The sequence below is a fragment of the Nyctereutes procyonoides genome, unplaced genomic scaffold (assembly GCF_905146905.1).
Source record: "Nyctereutes procyonoides isolate TBG_1078 unplaced genomic scaffold, NYPRO_anot_genome, whole genome shotgun sequence".
In the NCBI taxonomy this organism is placed as follows: Eukaryota; Metazoa; Chordata; class Mammalia; order Carnivora; family Canidae; genus Nyctereutes; species Nyctereutes procyonoides.
Genome location: NW_026575148.1, coordinates 1,219,788 through 1,235,479, shown reverse-complemented (window position 1 = coordinate 1,235,479; position 15,692 = coordinate 1,219,788). Strand labels below are relative to the sequence as shown.

The 15,692-nt window shown below is 33.0% G+C and overlaps 1 protein-coding gene across 11 annotated transcripts in view; it reads left to right on the top strand.

The window, feature by feature from the left end:
* The window catches only part of MEF2C (myocyte enhancer factor 2C), a 170,522-nt gene that overhangs the window by 20,603 nt on the left and 134,227 nt on the right, over positions 1–15,692 (top strand). The window lies entirely within an intron of this gene.

The following is a 15,692-nucleotide window of genomic DNA, read 5'->3' as shown; positions in this document are numbered from 1 at the left end:
CCTTTTTGGAAGGCTGGAGTTGAGGTTGGTTGTGCATTCTTTTCTTTTTTCTTTTTTCTTTCTTTCTTTCTTTTTTTTTTTTTTTTTAAGATTCTGTGATTTCCTGGTCTGTTGCTAAAAGTAACTTTTTTAAGACTTCTCTGTTTGCCATCAGTTATTGAAATCACTCCTGACTCGTTCTTGTCACACCCGTGTGTTTAAAGTTTCATGAAGTTAGTTCACGTCATTAGCATGTTTGATATGGTGGAGCGTGTGGAGCCTGGTGGATTTTAATATTTCACAGGATATTCTGTGACCTTGAAGTACATTCCTTAAGATTAGCCGCTAGTTTACTGTGGAAAGATGCTCCTGTGAGGCCCCCCAAAGTCTCTGATTTGCTCTGGGTTAGGCTTCTGAGCCACTAATTCTTGGGATTAGTTTGAGCTAAAGCATGGCTGTCTGTCAGAGTATATACCTTTGTGCATCTCCTTCCCTTACCAAAGCGCTGGCTTGATAGAGGGCTTCTCATTGGTGTGGACAAAAAAAAAAAAAAAGTGATACCCTGGCCATGGTAGGCTCTACATTTTACAATCTGTGTTGGGGTTTAGTATATGCACTGCTGTTCAGGTCAAGTCAAATACATGGCTCTTTAAAAAGAAACAAGGTTAAGTCACTTTAATTGCCTTCTGTTTGGACTTTGGATGAAAGTTACCAAACTCAGTGATAAAGTTTGGCACAAAGGAAGTATATATGGAGAGACACAACACATTGTTTATTATATTTATGCAAGGATTTAATTGTGCTACTAATGTCATCTTCTTCCCAGAATATGGCTCTTAATTCTTAGAGGAAATTTTATATCGGACACATTTCTGACTAGTCTAGGTCCAGTAGTTATCATTTTTTTTTTTTTTTGGAAAAAGCTCTTTTCTTCACGTTGTAGGAATGTGTGTCTTTTGTATAAAACACCTTTATATGTAAATGCTGACAGTATAATAGGTAGAATCAGGCTCTCTGCCAGTTCTTTAACTGGTCCTCAGTGGAGAATTGCTTTGACACAAAGTGCATCTTACTATTGTGAATCTGATACTAACTCTAATAGTCACTGTCTTATGAAATGGTTAGTGACTGCATATATTTTGTATGCTATAAAGGGAACTCCAGCCACCTCATTATACCAGGCAAAAAAAAAAAAAAAAAGTGACCAGCCTCTTTTTCACTGGCACCTTGCAGTGGAATTGTGGTTGCAGAGTAAAGATGTTTATGTAGAGTATAATAACTCCAATCTCTAGAGACTTGGAAGGACATGGAAATGTGACCACCTGTGAACCCCATTTAACCTCTGTATTCCATACTAAGTTTAGCTTTAAATAGGTTAACAATCTCCAGTTCTCCAATTTGAAACTAAAACATTTTACTTAATTTTAAAAATAATAACCAGTTTTGGCTAGTCTTTGAAAATGTTCAGTATGTACAAATCTGGCACAAGCAGTATTTTTGTTTTTCCATGAGTTTCAGTTAAATATAATGCAGTTAATAAACCATGTTATTGTCTCCCAATGTATGTATAAATTTATTAAGTTAGAAGAAGTAGTTCTAAAGCAAGTGGATTCAGAACTCGCAGGTAAAATGAGATATGCCTATCCAGTATCCCATCTCAAAAAAAATCTCTAAAGTCAAAAATCTCAGTCTATTTGTTGGAAAGTACTTTTGGCTGTATAGTATACTACAAACTCAATTCTAAAAGTTTCCATCAAAGCACACTTTAAACTCAATGTTTAAAATATGATTCCCAAGTCACGTTAAAGAGACAATAGTTGGCAGTTACCTTAGCTTCAAGTTTTACCAAACTTTATAAAAATTTACTGTCATTTGCATTCACAAAGCTTTGGAGTATTTGTGGCATATTTTCCAGACATCTTACAAAAGGCAGAATTTTCCTTCTCTCATTAATTTCGCTATTTACATTCTGATTGCTGTGTATGCACATCGAAGACAATATTAAAGACCTGACTTTTATTAAATATTAATTTGTTTCTTAAGTTTAAATAACAATGAACACTTTATAATAAGTCAATTTTCCATCTTTTCTGCGCTGTTCATACTTTAAAAGTATGCAATCACATATCTTACTAACTTTCCAAAATAGGAACACATAACATTAAATACATGAAATTTAAATAACAAGGACTTTACTGCACCTTGCCTCTTTTCTTTTTATAAACATACTCAATTTTCAAAATGTGGTGGAAATGTTTTTCCAGTAATGAAAAGGAGTGTCTATTGATTCAAGATAGAATACTGAAAAAGCATCATGTTTTATATTTTTCAGATTTCTATGTATTTCTTCCTTGGCCCTCATTTTTACACTGAGTCAATAAATTGAATAACCCTACAACCATATCTTTTTAATAAATGATTTATTATATTAAATTTCTTTTATAAAAAGCTGAGCTAAATAACTCCTTGGTATATGTTAACATAATATTTCAAAACTTTCTTCTGTTTATTGTAGTATGTTTTGTGGTCTTATTTCCCAACACTACACGCGGTACGTTTTAGGTCTATGAAATCTCAGAAAGTCACAAAAATGGGGAAATATCTGTGCAGCAACACTTGTGCTACATAATAACCAAAAAAAAAAAATATATATATATATATATATATATGTATTAAGCATAGAACCCTGGCTTCAGGGACGTGATTCAAAACAACGTGGGAGAATTTCATATGCAATTGAGGGTTACAGAATGGACTTTAGAGAGATTATTACTTAAGTTCTACTTTTGTTTTTTCAAAAGCACATCCTCAGAGAACACACCAGGCAGATTAATATCTAAAATTTATAAAAATGCACATATTCATTTTATGAATGTAGTGATTGCCTGGACACAATGAAAAGAGTTAATCACTGATGTTCACTCTGTGTGCTGCGTGTAGAAGGATAGGTGATTAAGATCCCCGACCTCAGCACTGTACCTTAATCTCACGGGCGCGTGGACTGCCCTGCACTCAGTAAAGCCTGACTGTTCACCGAGATCTGTCATCTTTAGGAAATCAAACCAGATTACAGAGGCGATTCACAAAACCAGGAGCAACAACAGAGTCTGTGCACCTTACAAAAGGCGGATTACGCAGTTCACATGTTATTTTGATAGGTCAAAGATAAAAGCTGATTGTTGAGGAATGGCAAGACACTCCAATTTCAAATGATTGCTAGATAAGTATACCACAACCCTGTTGCTTCATCATTATGAAGAGCCATTCAAACAATAGAAAACTCAGTTTTCAAGTGACAGCCTTTCAGTAGTGAAGTAAGAGAAAACATGTCCTTTATGTATATACCTTCATTGCTTAAATTTCAAGTTCTATCACTTCTTGATGAACAGATATCAAGTTCTGGCTGCTTACGTGAAGCAGTTATCCTAAGGTTTAATTGCAGTAGGCATTTTCAGAGGCGTTGTAGAGAGCACAAAACAGGATTTGCCAGAAATAAAACATACACTCATGTTATTGAATAACTGAGCAGAAAATGCACAGTAGTCAATAGCCATTATGTTATTCTGTTACCAAATATATTCTTCATAAAAATGTATAATTACATAGTTATGAATCTATACATTTGAAATATATCTTGATAGGTGTTTATTGGTCAAATTATATGTATTTCATGAATATGATGTACAGATTATTCTTTACAACAAAATATGATGTTTTGAGAGTTTATTTCATAGAATCAAGTTTTGGTTTACATAATAACATTTTGAAAACCCTAACTTCTTACACATCCACTCTACAGTAATTTCTTGCTTCTTTAAAAATTGAAGTCCTTTTTTACCCAACTGATGCCTCCTAGTGTTTCACACAATAAAACACTAATGAGTCACCCATAAATGTAAACATTGCATTTTCATTGCCTACATTTTCTGTGATACATAAAATTAATATTTATGTGTTTAATTTTCTGTGCATTATTATAAGAGAAGAAATTCTATTGAATGAGATGTTTCATCTGAGTGGATTTGTGGCACATACTTGCAGCTTTTCTTTGACCATAACAATATCTTACTAAGTTTTAATAAGTTTATTACCTTCAGTGCTAGTTTATATATTCACTGTTTATATTCACTCTTATTCTAAGTGAAAAACATAAGCAGCATAGCAGAGCTTCCATTTTGTAGGCCTGGAAACTGTATAGCTGAGTTTGTCGGGGAATGCCTGGTGAACAGATTGCAAAGGGACTAACCATTTTTATATAAACATTAAAATATTTTAAAAGGTATACAAATTTGTGTCTTTATAATTGCAAGTTTCTACGTGAAATGGAATAAAGTAAAAGAGGGTTTAGAAAAAAAATAAAAGGAAAGATAGTAGATGCACAGATTTCCCACAAATATGGAGTTTATCACATTATTAGAAAACAACAAAAAACATGCCTGGCGAGTATATTATTCTACATAGTGGAAGGGGGACTTGTTAGACCATAACTTCTCATGATGAGCGGATTGTCTTAATGAGGTAGAAGTTCATGGATACCAACTTTGGTTTGAGTTTTCTGTCATAAGCATCATGAGTGTAGACTTTTTGATACTTTTGCACTTCTGTGATTTCAAACAGCTTTCTGATTGTACTTAATAAGATGGATACATTAGTTTCTGAATATTTTTTCTCTAAAATATTTATGAAGCGGAGGAGGCAATCCCCCAATGAGTCCAAAATTCAAAGGATATACTCAAAAACCTGTAACATTTGTGGGCCTCTTCCTGACTTGTCATACAACATTCATGTGCACAAAAAAATTGACAAATTTCTTCCACTGACACAAGTGTTCTGAGCATTGAAATGTAGATACTAGCGTGAACGTACTTCATTTCTGTTACCTATATGTGTTATCATTTAGTTCTCCTTATCCAAAATGCATAGCATTTTATCAATATTTGACTCTCATTTAGGATTTTCTAATTTGGTCAATAATACAGTGCTATTACAATTCTGTGCGTGTTGGACACATTTCAAAGAATGTAAGGGGGTGTGTTCCTTTCGTTTAAGGAAGCAAACATGTAGAAAGGGGTGGACTTTTCCCACAAGAGCCAGATTTCTTCCCTTGGAGAATTGAAGCAAATATGCAGTGTGTAAGTGAATAACAGCATGAGAAAGAAAATAATTTCTTATAGTCTGCTATAGTTACTGAGCAAAGAAACTCTTCGTTTTTTTTTTAAGGCGGTTCTTATTGATAACCTTTCTCACACTGAACGCTGAAAGAAGTCTGAAAGTTTTGTACTTTTAATATTAAGTAACTTATTTAAAGTGCACCAGAATTAATTTTGCTCAAAATAAGAATTCAATAGTAACTATTGCCCAGATATGTTGAGACATACAGAAATAACAGGAGCTAGACGTACCCATTCCCTACCTCTCTTTCAAGAAGAAGTAGATAACATCAGTGTTCTTATGTTAGTTGTTTTTGTCTGTGCAAGAAAAATAATTAAAATTCTATAACAAAGAATACTGTTGTAAAGAATAAGATTATGAAAAAGATTATCCAATATAGTATTCTCTTATTTCTTTCAAATTATTTTAACATTAACTGCAGAGTGAAAAGTCATGTTACTATTAAGTATGGAAATTATACCCGTTGTATAAATTCATCTTTTGGTTTCAGGTGATGATATCAGTAACATTCACTTGTCATCACATCACCATCATGTATTTTTTGTACATTGTCACTATATTACCCAAGTTAAATCGTGTATTTATTTTTAAAATATAACCAGTGTAAACAAAGTTCAAAGTACATATGGAGAGAATCTTTTGAGGACATTATAAAGAAAATTGGTGACATTACAAGCAATAGAGTCAGGAAACCTATTACAGGCAGATTTCTGCAGGAATCATTACTCTTTAATAATGCAGATGTTATAGAGACTTTATTAATTCTTAATGCTGTAAATTTTAAATGAATGGAGCAATGTTGTTCAACCTGCAAGTGGTTGCGATTCATGTAGAATGACAGTGCAGATCTTCTTGTAATGATTTAAATGAAGTACCTTAAACTTGTTTTTAGACTGGAGGAACTGATCTCTGAGGCAGTCCCTGGTGAGAACCTGCTTTTTCCAAAGAGCATCCTGAGCGTGGTCTGGTTTTCCTCTTGTATCTTGTTGTCATAGATAAGATGCACATGAAGAATTTATAAAAATTGTTCTCAGATACTATGGGTCTCTAGCATGCAGGATTTAAAAAGCGATGGATATAGTCCTTTGATAGAATGAGATGTGTTTTTTTTTTTTTTTAACAGCTACAACTACCTCTCTTTTTTTTCCACTCATCTGTGATTTTCAGCAAGTTAGCATGATAGCAAGAGAATGCATCATTCTCCGAACCCCAAAGATAGTCAGCTTTGGCTTAGATGTGCTTATTTATTTGCAAAATTAGAAAGTAGATTTACTAATGTAAATAAGTGGGGACAGACAAGAAAATTAGTCTACTATTTAACAGAGTAAACATGACTTCTTTTAACCTCCTAATTAATTGTTGACCATGCATAAGGTGTGCAACCAAGGCTTATTATGGAAGGCCGATATTATTGCTTAATGTAACATGAGGCATTGGGATTTCTTTAAAGTAATTTTGAAGATGTGATTATTTAGCAGAAATATTCACTGGAGCATTTTATTTTTAGAAATCATGGTCACACAAGGAAGCCTTTATTGGACCGACTACCTAATTGCAGTCAAAAATCTCTTTAATGAATGAACACACACACACACACACACACACACAGAGAGAGAACACACATTTTAAGAAAATAATGGCCTTATACTTTTCAATTATTTTGCCACGTTCTTTATATCCGAACAGAATGTACATGTCTAAGCAGATGTTTTAAGTTATATCCTTCATGTAGGTGAGTCTGTAAATGTACCATTTAACTTAAATGGCTTTGTGGGAAGGTAGTTTGAGGAGTTTAAAAAGGAAAAAAAAAAAAAAACCCTCCAGTTACTATAGTTTCAGTTCTTTCTTTTTAAAAACAGTAATTACACTCAGGATAAAGAAAGAAAAATAAACTCTTTTAATTCTTTGTAACATCCACAGTTTCTGAGGTAGAGCCCTGGTGTATTTTTATTTCTGAATATGTAGGGCAGGTACTGGCAGCAGAGCTACAAAATGAAAACTTCCTGGCTGCAGACCAGATACAGTGCACAGTGCCACATCATAAACTTCCCCTCTTCTGTCTCGGAGTGATTTCAGCCCGAAGTAATGTCCCTTTTTCCCCTTGCGTAGGCTAAGGAGCAGAGGGCCTTCTTCCTGGGCAATCGCTTTGGGAAAGGAAAAACATAATGTTTCCCCTCTTTAACTTGAAAATTCTGCCTCTTAAATCACTAAGACATTAACTGCAAAGTGGATTCAGTATGTTTCCTTTCTCTTCCCATATAGCAGTTGAGAATGCATAAAACAATAGGTGTAAGATAGAAAATGAGACCTCTTCCCAACCATCCTCCAGCACATGCAGGCCCAGTCAGATACCTGTGTGTGTGTGTGTGTGTGTGTGTGTGTGTGTGTGTGTGTTTTGCAGAGAAAAATAAAATGATTTATTTTCAATAAGGCCTGTGCATTATATTTCAGATATGTTAGGTCATTTTGTGATGCAAATTAACATTGAGTGTTTTTTTGTGCTTATCTCGGGAAATAGCAATGCTCTACCACAATATGTGGCACTACAGTAATTTATATTGATAAACACTCACAGCTTTAATGATTACTAGGTCAAAATACAGAGTACAAAGAGAGAAAACACGCATTTTAGTTTTCAGATTTGTTTTATGTTCTTCACTTGAAAAGTACAGTGTAATGTGCTTATTTCCATACAAAGTAAATCAACTTCTGAGTATTTGCATTAATATTCTTTGCATTTGAAACTTTGGTCTGAAAACTCGTACTTCTCCTTGTAAAATAAAAAATTGTTATAACAGTGTTTAATTACCAGTTACATTTTCAACCGATACCAATGTGATTTTCAAGTATCTTGTTAAAAATAATTTTTAGCAGGTTCAGGTAATAGCAGAATTCTCATTTGTGTAAAGTAGACAAATTATTGCCAGAACACCTCTCTAAAACTAGCTTCCTCTTGTAGAAATGTATTAAGTGGGAGTCTTAAGTAGAAAATGTTACTGTGTAATAAAATATTTGTTACAACTCTATGTTTCAACTAAATTATTGATTTAATAGTATACAAATAGTGCATAAATGTTAGTTTAGTCATTAACCCACTAAACCAATTAATTGCCTATATAAAATTTACCAAGTCAGACCAACAGTTATATGTAATTTTATTTTATTTCTCTTTAAAATAGATAAGAGGTCATTTTAATTATGTTTAAATACCTAGCAACTATTTTTCTGTGGCTACAAGTGTTCCCTAAAAAAGTATCTTAAAATGTAAAAGGTAGCTCATAAGAGCATGATCACAATAACCTGTTCTTACCAAAGGTGTTTTATAAGCAAAAGTCCTACACATGGCACACTTTCAAGGCTCCTTAGCAAGGAGAAAAAAAATGTTAAACTTTTTTTTGCCTATATTAATATACATAAGGGTCGGTAATTTTCTGATATTTATTTCTTACAGAATTAGACATTGTATTTAAAAATCCAGTTTCAACCTTTAAAGCTATTCTTTCATTTAGGATAATGGTGTGAGACCTCTTTCTCTTCTTGGGGTTATCCCGAACTGTAGGATAATTTGAATCATCGCCACTTGATAAATAATGTTAGGAACATCGTAAAGTTCAATTGCTTAATAGGTGTACTGAATAAATTTTTTTAAATAGAAAATGGATTATTGTGCTATTTAAATTATAAAATTGTACCTGATTAAAACATGGATCTCTTGGAGGTTTCTGTAATAGGTTATTCTCTAGGCAAAAATTTTTAAAAATTCTAAACTGCCTACCAAGAAATTACCAACTACTTTTTTAAAGTGCCTGGTTTCCATTCACATTTGAAGAGCCTCATTAAGTTTTGGATGGCCTTTAAGTAAAGGTTCTATGGTTGAGAAGGTAGGTCTTTTCACCCTTCTTCTGCAACAGTTTATATGTTAAAATGGTGTATAACTCCAGTCCTAATTCCATTAGGATTATTTTTCTGAACTAAGTAAAGACTAATAACATGGCTATTTAAAAGAAAGAAAGTTTATCCATTTAATCATTTCTAGAATTTATCAGAAGATCTCTCAGAGTCTGGTATAGGTTTTATAGGTTAAGGAGAAAAAAAGTGACTACTTTTTTTTTTTTCTTTCACATTTGAGTTTTTCTCCCCTTATATAAACCCGAAAGAAATTCCTACAATGGCATTAATAGACTTGCAAGAGGCTGAGTAAGATACTAAACCCCATTGCCCATTTCCCTATGGCCGTTTGGTTGGAATGAATGGTGAATGTCCCGTCCCCTTTAGGACTGTTCAATCTTTCTTGAGTTAGTGTGAGCTCTATGTGATTTTTGTTTCTTCTCTCATTTTATAGCTTCAAAGCTTAAAGAATTCTTGACTTCAACCATTTTTTCCCCTCAATTTATTTGGTTTTGGATTCTCTCCTGAGTTCCCTTCTTGCTTCAAAACATTTGGTATTGTGATAAAGCAAGTATACTTTCAACTGGATTTGACTACATATGAGATTGTTGAATGTCTCCTTACACTTGAGTGTTTGATATGGTTCATTAAGCCCGATGCCATGTCATAAAAAATCTCTAAACACTGATCTTCAAACAGCGAAGGCAACAGGATGATATCTTCGTAAGGAACTGCCGACAGCTTTAGAGTCAATGGATTGTATATCTGCAGCAAAAATGCACAGCGTTGTGAAGTCTCAGGAGGCAGTATAGTTATCGGACTAGTTGAACCAAATTATGGCTTTCATAATGTTTGTGAGGTGTTGAACCAAAACTCCCAAGATGTGAGTGTGTATAAAGGGGGGCTAAGTGGAAGAGAGCAGAGAGAGGGAGAGACAAAAAGCATGAGAGATTGAGATGAATGCAAGAGAAAGAGAAAATCGATTCTCTTGATTGGCAAACACAAAAAGTTTGAAGACCCAGTGCCATAATAATATCATTTGTTTAATTATACACAAATGTGCCCTTTAACAGGCCTTTAAGCAACAAAGAGTCATGGTTAAGAGCAAAGACAAAAGTGGATTCAAAATCCAGCCTCCCATTTATTGGTTACTGGCTTAAGAAAAGTTATTTAACCACCAGAAAGCCTCAGTTTCACCATCTGTAAAATGGGGGTGATAATACCACCCACCTCTTAGATAGAATTGTAAGAATTAAACAGGATGATACACAGAAAAGCACAATGTAGGTAATCAGTAATTAGTAAATTACCATAGCACTACACTATATTTTAATCATTTTATCTTTCTCCCAATGATGGTCACTTAGAAATGCTTGATGGGATAATTAGGTTGAACTTTTTTCAATAATACTTTTATACCATTAAAATTGGGTCATTTTCAAGGCAAGTCTAATTCCAGTGCTATTAGGTCAATGCTAATGGCTGCTAAGAACAATATACTTTTTTCTCCAAGAAACTCAAAACCTTTCACAGATCAGATGTTGTTAAATATATTATTTTTAGAACCAGAAATGATACTAAAGAAACAAAATAATCCATCTATAGGTTTTAAATGTCATTTATTGAAAGTTCTGAATTCCAGATAGACCATGGCTTCGTTTTGATAAAACTTCAGTTTGGAGGAAGAGGTTGATGCACATAGAATTACTAGGTGGTTTTAATTGTAAAAGACAGCCTCACCAAGAATTCTAAAGGTTTTTTGTCATTGGTTTTCTGGAGGGTGTTTGTATTAGTATTATCCACTTTTGAGAGATACATTAGTATTCCTTATTTTTTACTACCTAATTTTTACTACCCAATTTTGAGTGCGTGTAAAGATAGAATTAATTAATGAAGAATGAGGATTTTATTCATCTTTCTATTCCTTCACAGTCACTCTTGCCTATAATAGGCATTCTACACACATTTGCTGAAAATTAATGAACTGTATTTATTTGTAAAGATAAAATGCATTTTTTTACTCAAATAGTAAAAAATAAGTAAGTGACATTTTTTCATGCTTTTTTTGTTCCGGATTTACGGGATTATTTAATTACAGTTTATCAATTTTGAGATGATGAACAAATGAACTTACCTTAATTTGAGTATTTTTCTACATGTGAGAAGAAATATAAAGTAGTACAGAAAATGCAGAATTATACATAAGGATTACACCTTCTGATAACACAAGTAAAAGATTTGGGCTGGATGTGGATGAAATGGGACTATTTCTGGTCTCAGATTCTGTTTACCACTTTTTTGTTCAGCTTTTATATTCACTTAATTTCTCAAAGAAATTCATATTTTGGATGATAGGTAATGTTGATAAGGCCTGCCCAGTTTAGACAGCCTGTGGAGTTGCAACCACTTGGAATTATTCTCATACTCTTGAATAATGCTCCTCTAGTGTGCACCTTGCATTTCAGCTTTCTTTTCTAGCCCTGTTTTAATGTAGAGCTAAAGAGTGCTCAGTGCAAGGAATACTTGCAGAGTGGACTTCCCTATGGTAAAACAGCATGGACAGCTCCCAACACTGCAATCAAGGATGCCTCTAAAAGCTTTAATTTAAAAATAATAATAATAATAATAAGTCTGCATGAAGATGATGGAGCCCTCTAAGGCACATGGGCTTAGAGAATTATTCCCATCTGCAACCCCCTCCCCCTGCTTAGTAGCCCTTTCCAGGGTTATGATTACTGGAAAATGGCTGTTAATCACCAGATTTTTTTTTTTGACTGCAGCTGCTTCAGTCAGACTACTAATCTATTAAACAACTTCGTCTCCAGTTTAAAATTTGCATTGTATACTGTATAGAATAAATTTTCATTGTAATCAGAGCATCCAAGAGAACTTCCTGATATGATTTATAGAAGCACATTTGTTTTTATGGATGGACCTCTAGTGCCATTGAGCCAACTGTTTAAACAATACTCTGGTTGATCAGCGTAAAATAAAATATTGTAGCACTAGTGAGTGTAAGCAGCATTTACAATAGTCACATTTGCAGAAATTTGAATTGTGGCATCTCTAGTACTTGGCAGTGTAATGCCCACATAATTCAAAACTTAACCTAGATATTTAAAATTTGACTTCAACCTGAAAGGGTTTTTAGAAGTTTAACATTCTTGTACCAGACTGTGGTAGATTGGTTTGGCCTCTTTTTCTGCCCTAATGCTTATTACATTTGCCATAATTTGAAGAAATAATCTGAAACCTGTGTCAATATTTAGTGCTAAAAAAGGACAAAACAGCTCCAACTTACAAAGGACCCTTTAAAAACACATTCTTATATGTAAAATTGACAAGCTACAAGAGGTGGTTGGATGAAGTTCATCATGTTGGAAAGAATGTTTCAATTAAAGTTGAGCACTTTCTCTTCCAGGTCTTTTTTTCTCCGTTTTTTATTTGCTGTGCCAAGGTATCCATGTGCGTTTTTCCACTGTCATCTGGCTCATTCCCAGCAGATGCACACAATCTGTTCTGCTGTCACTAACAGGGTTCGGTTTATGAAAAGAATGTGTCAGAACATGCCACTATAGTCACTTTTACAGGTTTTTTTTAAGAGTAACTGAGAATATATGCATTGCCCTAGTTTTATTGTACTCAGTCTTTAAGAGATTTCTAAGAAACTTTTATAATATTCATAGACCAAAAGCTTTCTTCTAAACATATTTTGACCAAATATTTACTTTTAATTAAAAATAAAATTGTTAAGGTTCATAAACATTTTTAATAATGAACAGAATTATTGTATTTAAATTAAGAGTAGATTTTATAGGAATATTAAAATAAAACATACTTTTACCAAAAAAAAACAAATTTCCAATTATCAAATTTACTTCATAAGCATTACATATATACCTTATACTAAAAACAAACCTACTTTCATACTCTAATCCAGCTTTATTTTTGAAATATTGTAATATACTATTTAGCGTATGGTCATAAATATGAATTACTTGACCGGATAGGTAATATTGGTTTCCTTAAGTCTTTTTACATCATTAAATTAGGCCAAAAGTAGTTAAACTATTGAGTAATTCTTATTCTGTATAGAGACGCATTAAGCTGTATAATCTCAAAATAATGTGACATTTTTCTTTGTAGTTGTTCACATCATTCTAAAAGCATGGTAGGTAAATATTTCTGAACTTTATTTTTATTTATTACTGTGCCTCTATTCCTATCAACCATTCTCAATAAAAATTCAGTTGTTGTCTTCATAGAAAACAATGTCTCTGGTTTTACACAAATTAAAAAAAAAACAACTTAGCAATGGAAACCTGCATTCATTCTTGAAATAATGAGCTCAATAAGTTAACAGAATTTGAAGTTTTAGGTATGTATATGTAGTAAGTACCTACTGCATATATATGCACGTGCAGATATATAATGGACACATTTACTTTTTGTATATAGATCGTGATTTTTAAGTATCTCCCAGAATTAAAGATTTAAAAAAGAACCAATGTGCTAATTTTAGATTTTTTAACAATTTTTGATGTGAAGAGCAGTTCAGAGTTCAGAAGAATTAAACATTTTTTAATCAAAGTTCTAATTCACTTGAGCTATAACTGAAAATACAGAGGCTATATTAATGAGTGATCACTTATACAAATTAAGCATTAATTATACATATTTATATAGGAAAACTAGCTCTTAGATTTCTTCATAAAGAAAATTTATGAAATACATTTTAAGGCATACTTTCAAAATTTTCTGATTATGAAACTGATAGATTGTCACATGGACAACGCAAGCAATATAAATTCAGCTTTTTTGCAAACACTTTGCACATTTAGCAAGAAAATAATTTACTTAGAACTCATTGACTCTGTTGTCACATCATCTTGATTAATTACTAAATAAATGATCTCTAGAGTTGTATTAAATAATTATTGTAGGAAGTTTTCATAATACCTAAAGAAAGAAGAGTCCCCTTGTTCATTATGTTTCAAATATAGTAATGTATACATATCTATCATAAGTTGATTTTATAATGTTTTTGAGATATGAATAGGGCATGTGTATGTAAGATGAGTGAAAAAGACAGTTCTGGAGTTCACTTTTTCCTGCCAACATTTTAATTTATACATGACTCTGTATGTCCAATAACTTTACTTTTTACCTAGTCTAGGTACTTGAATTGTTTTGTTTATGGTAATCCTTAATATTTGCTTTTGGGATAAAAACACTACACCAAGAATCACAGGTGGTGAGCTAAAGAATGTTTGGTTAATTCCCATGGGGTGTCAGAGCCTCTTTTTTTCCCAGAGCCATCAGTAATGGGACTGGGGAAGAATTGCTGTTGCATATTACAAGATGGTAGACTTGGCCCCGCTAACTAACTATTGTCAGTGTTAGCAGAAAAGTCAGGGATTCGAGAACAATCAGAATCTTTTCTTTTGCTACAATTTGTTTATACATAGAATCATTTGGAGACAAAACTCCATGGACAAACTTAATTGTACATATTCTGAATGACTAATCCTTAAAATCCTCTATCACTCAGTGTAAATAAAATCCTAAATTTCATTGGGAATGAAAAGAGCTTGCCCCTTTTAGTGTGATTCACAGAACCTAAAGAATATTTGGAAATGTGGTTTGCCCTGTGAAATGCTTTCAAATAGCATTCTTCTAAAAAGGTAGACTCTTTATTTAATGATGCCTTATAAAGAAATACTCTGGGAGTGCCTGGCTGGCTGAGTCAGTAGAACATGTGACTCTTGTTCTCGAGGTTGTGGGTTTGAGTCCCACATCAGATGTAGACAGTTCTTAAAAATAAAATCTTAAAACAAAAAGAAGAAAAAAATATGATCTTTTTTTCTTAATTTTATTTTTAAAAAATAAGGGAAAAGTGATTTTGAAACTTAAATTTTTCCTGGTTCTCTAGGCAATGAGCTATGAGTGGGGGGCCAATTTATCTCAAAATTTTTTTTTTGTTTCTATTCTTTTTTTATTCAAAAAAAATTTTTTTAATTTTGCCAGTTGCCTCAGCTTTTCTGACATGGGTGCCACCCTCTTTTGTGGTTGAGAGGTAATTCTTTCTTTGTTTTTGCTTAGTCACAGGTCTTTTTGGAGTAAAGACAGATTATTTTTGTGAAGTTGTCCCCAAAATATGTATTATTCATAGACTAAGAAACCCATCAAAGAGTCTCACTGCACGGGTAATGATAGGTTGGACTGCAGTGACCAGAAGGTTCCTCACTCAGCTTTCTTTAGAGAATTTAAAGACAGTTGTATCCTTTTTCCATCTGCATCAACATATGTTGACCAGTTGGTTTTCAATTCATGCTGGCTTGGTGGTTGGAAGTAAGACTGATCTTCTATAAATATATTGATACTTTCAACTATGACTTAGGAATTCCGCTTTTATACAGCATCACTACTAAAGGTATGACTAATAATTCTAATAACTTTTATGATACATTTAAAAGGCTTGTATTATTAATTTGAAAGTATTCTTCATCACAAGTCTTAGGTAGTAATGATCACAGCTAGCATGTTTTAAGAGTTTTATTGTGTATTTGGGCACTGTTCTAAGACCTTGAGGCTTTATATACTTTAACTCATTTATGAGATAGGCACCATTGCTGTCCTCATTTTACAGATGA